Source organism: Podarcis gaigeae (assembly GCF_964106915.1).
Source record: "Podarcis gaigeae genome assembly, chromosome: 1".
Taxonomy (NCBI): Eukaryota; Metazoa; Chordata; class Lepidosauria; order Squamata; family Lacertidae; genus Podarcis; species Podarcis gaigeae.
The window spans coordinates 36,579,935-36,587,383 of NC_139678.1; the positions used below are offsets into that span (position 1 = coordinate 36,579,935).

Below are 7,449 nucleotides of genomic sequence, written 5' to 3' on the forward strand. Positions count from 1 at the left end.
GGCTGGGTTGTGCAAGGCCTGAGCCTAACGCTTGGTCCAGTCAACTGCTCAACCCTCATGCCACATGAACAAAAGAGCAGCTGGGCGAGTGGCCTTTTGCTCCTGATGAACTTATCTTGGCTTTCCCCTCTTCACATCCAGAAACCTGAAACACTCTTAATCACCAGATGCCTTAGGGAGCTCAGTGTTAGGGGTGGTGGTTTTTTTGTTTTTTGGGTATATCTTTCCCTTTCTCTCGCTTTCCCCCTCTTATTGGTTTAAATAGATTTTATGTTGGTTTACATTTTAGTGTAATTGGTCCCACGTGTCATTCCAGTATAAAGTGCTATGGCCATTATTCTATTTTATTTTAAGTGCTCCACTTGCTGGTGGTGAAAACATATAAACATAATTATTATTATTATATTATATGGGCTTTGGGCATTTTTGAATCCTGTGGTCCTGCAATTTTAAAGGCTAGCGTGCATTTGAAAGTTACACCTGGATCTGAACATTTTAAAAAATGGCATTCAAGCACCACTTAAACTCTGCCTGTCATCTTAGGAATTCATTTGTAAATTTCTAGCCAGCAGTTCATTATAAGATACAGGTGAGCAACTTGTAACCATGCTTATCCAAATTTCATTGTATATGTTCTGAACAGTGAATGCATGTTGTGTTTCATATCAGTTATAAGGCACGATTTCTAACTGCTCAATAATTGTAAAGTACATGCATAGTGTCAAAGCTAGGAACAGTGCATAAACAGCAGCTTCTAAGCGTTATCGATGGATGGACCTTGGACTTACAAGATGTCTTCGGACACAGATCAGATCAATGGTGTCTCTGGCCTACAGGCTTAAATTGTGTGTGTGTGTGTGTGTGTGTGTGTGTGTGTGCTTAGGGACGTTAATAAAGGTCAAACCACAAGGCCATTCTAGTGGCCTTGTGATAGTGATTTGCTGAAGTGTTAGCAGACCAATATAGTGTAAGCATACACATTCTGTTTCTATAGTGAAGATAAACAGAAAACTTCATGCTCAAAGGCTGTCAATCTATGACACTTTTTATAAGTGCTGCATTCACTTGAAAACTGGGATCTTTAAAACAGCATCTAATGGTATTAGAAAACTATACTTATTGCTTACCAGATTTTTAGAAAAGTTTTCAGTTCATTCCCAGCCTTAAAAAAAGAGAGAGAAGACAATGGATATATCACTACACTTCTCAGAACTAGAGCTTGTATGCCACTGTCAGAGTTAATGAAAAATATATCCTTGCAGATAATGGTATATGCAATTTTTGCATAATTTTATGGTTCTCTGATAAGCTGGTGAGGAAAAATGTAGTTTTGATGCCTTTATAGTCTTTCTTCAATGTAAAAAAGGGGGGATCGTCTTAGAGAAAAACATGTTTCTTGTGACCCTGAAGGAGTGTAAAAATGTGGGGGGGGGGGTAGACTAAATTTGAGAGCACAGTACAAATGCTTTAGATTAACTCACTACACATCACATTTCCAGTTTTTTAGTGCATATGGACAACTTACCGCACCACGGTAAACACTGGGAAGAACTGATCAGTCAATGAAACCCTGCTGTGAACAATGAGAGTAACACATTTGGATACGCCAGGGACATGGGATGGCACCAAACTCCATTTTTAAAGGCTTCCGAGACCTGGTTCAAACACATCCTGGTAGGCTTCCACTGAGGTACATCGGGTTGGCTGAGTGTACTGCACCGGAAGTAATTAATACGTGATTGTTGCTCTATACGGTTTCCCTTATGTGCTTAGAATGCCATGACATGCTGGTTTGCCTGGCACCATTTGTCATGTCTACATGCTCTGCCCTGCCCTGCCCTGCCCCACCCCCAACCCACCACTGATCAGAGGGTCAATGTCTACAGCAAAGAATCTGCTGTAATAGTGGAGGCTCTCCATTCAATTTAGACCCCTGATCATGCCAGCAGTGAGTAGAGTAGACTCCTTGCCACTAACGCTTATCCTACAATGTGTGGAAGGGTTAGGGTAAAGCATAAGGATTTGCCAGTGAGGTGGGGCTAGGTCTTCCCATCGTTGTGTGGGAAGAAGAAGACCTAGGGTGGGATTCACCCAATGAGTCCTGCACAAGGAATTCTGTTTGCGCCATAGGGCTTTTCTTCTCCCCTGTGTGCATCCCCCTTGGCTTGGGAGGCCAGATGAAGTCCCAAAACAGTGTGCAGAGGGAGAAGAGGGGAATCGGTCCTTCTGGCAAGCCAAAATGCTTGCCCTGGTGGAACGATTGACTTAGCCTGATGCTGAATTCCTCTCCTAATGTGTTCCTCCCATGATGGCTTTATTCATGCAATCATTCCTCCTTATTTGTGAGGGGAAGACCTTATAAATAGGTCAATCTTGTATACAGGCCACCACATAGTGTGGCTGTCTTATAGTTTACTTTGGGGTGGAGCAGAAATGCAGCTTTTAGAAATGCATGTGCATAAGATAATGCAAGTACATATTAGATAATGCATTTAGATAATGCATGTACATATACATAAAAGTTTATAAAAGAGCTTGCCAAGAAAGAGCTGGAAACCGAGATCCAAAGGCTCATTCATTTTTTAAAGTTGTCACTTTAGAGTATTTCCCCCATGTCAATAGAATTTAGTGTTGTTGATTTTAAATTGTATTGTATTCTTAAAATTGAAGTAGTCGCCTCTGTGACTGACTAACTGACTGAATAAATTAACTGCATTAAATGAATCTATTTCCCCACCTCAAAACTTTGTTTTACTTGTGCACATTCCCTAAAAATGTTGGATTTATGGCATTATTGGGACTGAGCCTATCACCAGCAAAATGTTGTGATTGTTATGGCATGCTGTTTTGAAATGTAGACAAAATGCTTACCTGCTTCTAATAATGTCCTTAATAGTAGGCATAAGAAGTTGTTTTCGTTGAGGGGAAAGAAGGGGGATTCTATCTTGAAAAGCAAAGAGGGAAAGCATTGTGTACAGGTCACAGCACGTTACACACTTCCTTTTCATAGGAGTCATTTATCTGCCTATGTTTTGAAATTGTTCCAAGTTGTCTTTTTCTAACTATGCAGAACTTTGTCACTGAAACCGACACCATCTCTTTGCTCCTTGTTTGCTGGCCTTTCTCCTTGTTGGGAAACTTAACTGAGTCAGCTCAGGTTACAGGTGATCTTTGGTGTCACTGAGGGAGGAGGGGGGGAATCCAACCCCACCAACATTAATGTGTTTTTCTTTAAAAGCACACAGTAGGATGTCTCTTTAAACAGGCACAACTTAATTAAATCTTCAGAGCCATTAAGAGGATGTTGCTTCACGTAGTTGGCAAACATATGATTTCCCACACAATGGCATAAGATTTTCTGACAATTTAGCCTCAGAGATTTAGCATCCTGAGGGGCATATGTCTCGTTCGACATTTGGAGAAAATCCAAGTGCAGTGAGATGGAGATACATAAGAAGGTGAGGCTTTGCAGAAGATGCAGTGGGAAGGCAGGATAGCTTTTGAGTCATCAAAGTGAATGTGACAAGTTACTTATGGGAAGTGTGCTGATCCCCAAAAATGTATGTGGAACAGAATACTTATGGCAGCAGCACCCATTTTTGTTCCTGTTCAGCCAGAGTAGAAACTTATTCATAGCAGCAGTGTATTAATTCTCTCATGATGCTAACATTTGTTTCGGCTTCTTCCATCCTCTTCTAACTACTCTTGCCCTGTTCAGGCATCAGTGTTCAATGAATGCGTCTAGGTCAGGTGTGGGGACTGCTCCCTTCATCTGCTTCACTGTAAAGTCCATCTAAACCATTTTTTGGTCTTCAGAGATCATCAGCACCCAAGGTGCCTCAACCCTCTGGAAGGTACACAAGCAAATATTGGAGACAAGAACTTCTGTGTGGGGCGACACCCACATTATATAACTGGGTGCCAGGTAAACAGTGTCCTGCTCCTAGATAGGTAAAGGTAAAGGGACCCCTGACCATTAGGTCCAGTCATAACCGACTCTGGGGTTGCGGCACTCATCTCGCTTTATTGGCCGAGGGAGCCGGCTTACAGCTTCTGGGTCATGTGGCCAGCATGACTAAACCGCTTCTGGCGAAACAGAGCAGTGCACGGAAATGCCGTTTACCTTCCCGCCGGAGCAATACCTATTTATCTACTTGCACTTTGATGTGCTTTCGACCTGCTAGGTTGGCAGGAGCAGGGACCGAGCAACGGAAGCTCACCCCATCGCGGGGATTCAAACCGCTGACCTTCTGATCGGCAAGTCTTAGGCTCTGTGGTTTAACCCACAGAGCCACACACGTCCCTCTGCTCCTAGATACTTGATTGTAAATGTTAATTTTAATAGCAGCTTGTTTTTTGTATGTGCATTCATTTTACGCAGTGTTGGTTTTAGTTTGTTGTGCCAAACGTTGGGGTAGAAAAAGAAATGAACACTCAGCTGTTGTACACGGGTTGTTTGAAATAATTATATTGAGTTTTAAATTGTTTTTAATTTGCTTTAAATTCAGTCTTTTATTGTTATTTTTTATTGTTTTCTACTGTATATTCATGCTATCTTTTGATTTTATACACGCACGCACACTTGCACATTATTTTGTGAACCACCCACAGAAGTCTTGTTACAGGACAGGTATGTAATTAGTAAATAAATAAAATAAAATTCATGTCTGTAGCCTAGAAATAAACACCTGTGTTTTGTGTGTGTGTGAGAGAGGACTTTGCCTCAAGTGTAATCATGGTAAGCAAATGTGAAGAGAGTAATAATGTAGCACCCATGTTGAGCTTGTTATAATCTTCTTCCATATGATATTCAGATTTACTATTTTCACTCAGTTGAGCTCCCTTCCTGTTTGGTATATAGCTTTATTGATGTTGTAAAGGAAAACAACTTACCTGTGGTTATGTAAAAATGGACATGGAGCTGCTTACTTTCCAGTTGTCACTAGATCCAATCCATAAAAAACTCTTTGACCCGCAGATTTCATGGTGAGAGAGATGGGTAAAAAACAACAAAAACCATAACATCCTGCAAGACTGAAAGTTATTCAGTCTTGAGGGGCAGTTTGTGATAATAACAGATTCACTATAGGTGGAAACTCTTGCGAATAGGACAAAAGCCAGGCTGGTCTTTTATACCAGACACCAAAGATACTACAAACCAGGAACTCTGTTGAGAACTGCTAAAAAAAGGGACCTTTTGCTCCTGTTTGCAGCTTCCTATGAGTTGAACTATCATAACCGTAGCCTTGGAACATTTTTGTGGCAGCAGACTCTTAGGTTCTGGACACCTCCCACCACTCAAGCTGTTTATTGGGTGCTCCTGGACAGGAAGTGCTGCAAAAGCTTCCTGTTTGGGTAGGACCTTGCATGTTGCCCTGGACTCCTTTCAGGATATAAATTTAATAAATAAATAACTAAATAACTTGTGGCTTTTGTGTGTTCCTGTTCTGATTTTTGGGCCCCTCAGCTCTGCCTCCCCTTGTGGGATGACATAGGTCATCACTTGCATACACCTGTATCTCAGCCCCTAATACAGGGCTTGCCCACAGTTTGCTTGTTCAGCCTCTAGGAAGCACGGGCCTGAGAGGTTTTCTGCTTGCCCCATGCTTTCTAGGGACAGGTCCCCCACCCTGGGAAAACCTGCTTTTTGCTGCTGAATCAGAGCAAACGTCAGTCAGAAAACCCGACTGATGTTTGCTCTGATTCAGAGTGTCCCTGGGAGGAAGTGGTGGAACAAATGCCATTGTGGAGGAAGCCACAGTCTTTGGGAAGTCCAAAAAGTAGTTAGTCTGAAAGGCCATTTGTTTTCATTCTTTCTTTTTTAATGTCACAAAAGAGATATTTGTTGCTGATTGTCTGGAGGATGTAGTAGCAGAGGCATATATAAGCAGAGTGTGTATATAAGCATGTGTGGTGCTGTGGTCTAAACCACTGAGCCTCCTGGGCTTGCCGATCAGAAGGTCAGTGGTTCAAACCCGCACGACAGGGTGAGCTCCCGTTGCTCTGTCCCAGCTCCTGCCAACCTAGCAGTTCGAAAGCACACCAGTGTGAGTAGATAAATGGGTACCATTGTGGCTGGAAGGTAAATGGTGTTTCCATGCACTCTGGTTTCCGTCACGGTGTTCCATTATGCCAGAAGTGGTTTAGTCATGCTGGCCACCTGACCCGGAAAGCTGTCTGTGGACAAACACCGGCTCCCTCGGCCTGAAAGCGAGATATGTGCCACAACCCTATAGCCGCCTTTGACTGGACTTAATCATCTAGGGGTCCATTTTTACCTTTACCTACAAGCAGAGAGACAGGAACTGGATTAAAGAGGATGTTGGATGCGCTGGTATAGTCCTTCCAGACCTGGACAATAATAATAGTGCTAATATTCTGTGTTGTAGGAATTCAATACATCTCTGTGTGATTCTACATGCACTTGAATGACAGGCCACAGCTACAAGGCAGGTTGCTGGATAGCAGGAAATCCCAATAAATACTAGGTTCTCAGCTACATTGGCAAAGCTTGGCCCCACAACTGTAGGAGCCTGGGGCTGTGGGTGCCGTGCAGTGTGCATGGCCCTGGTGCTGCAATTTGTGGGTGCCCATCCCCTTCATGAGGAATTGTGTGAGTGCTGGGGCACCCAGGATCCCAGGGAGCTGGCGTGTGGTCAGAAATGGGAGCCAACTGTTGCATTGCGTAGTATGCAGACATGGTGAGTGTGTGCACATGCATATATTAAAACATGTGTATACTCTTATACACTCTGTATATCGGGTGAACCCACTAAATAATAGTGTTAAGTGAGCCAAATGTGAATTACCTGAAAGAAACCCCATTCTCATCTTTGTTGCCTGATCAGCATTTGGCAGGAATTCTTTGTGAAGAAGAACTTATTTTGGCACTTTGAATATACTTCCAAGAACTTTGTTCTCCTTCTGAAAGCCAACCAAGTCAAAACAACTGGAAATTAAACGAGTATCAAACTTTGCAGAAAGTCATTCAATCTTGTAAGTGAAACAGCTTTTAGTATAAAAACCCCGGGTCTTCAGAGCAACTGAGTAAAGATATTCTGTGTTTATTTTGCAGATGGATTTTCAGAGGTGGAAAAATGTAATTATAAGAAAAGGAGGAAAATGTGAGCTGTTTGAGGCATAAAGTGCAGCACTTAGAATAAGACAATTGCCTAAATTCCCTGATTGACAGATGGATGTCACATTAGATGAAAATGATAACAGATTTAGTGGACTGAAGAATAACTTCCTCTTGACAGTGCTCTGACCTTTGACCTAAAACCTGACTCCTGTTAGCTTCACTAACACAGGGTAATTGTCACAGGTGCAGGATAAAAGGAACCTCTACAGCAGTACCAGTGGTTAGAGGACGATTTCTTTTGATGACCATAAATGCACTGTTGAGATACAGTCCAAACATCCTGACCTTTGTTGGCCTTTCTAGACATT

The 7,449-nt window shown here is 42.4% G+C and overlaps 1 long non-coding RNA gene across 1 annotated transcript; it reads right to left on the minus strand.

The window, feature by feature from the left end:
- Positions 1 to 252: 252 nt before the first annotated feature.
- Positions 253 to 6,608, minus strand: LOC310846769. The gene is made up of 2 exons (XR_014565544.1): positions 6,307 to 6,608; positions 253 to 3,969 (listed from the first exon to the last, which is right to left on the minus strand). It is a non-coding gene; the product is annotated as an uncharacterized lncRNA (long non-coding RNA).
- Positions 6,609 to 7,449: the final 841 nt, after the last annotated feature.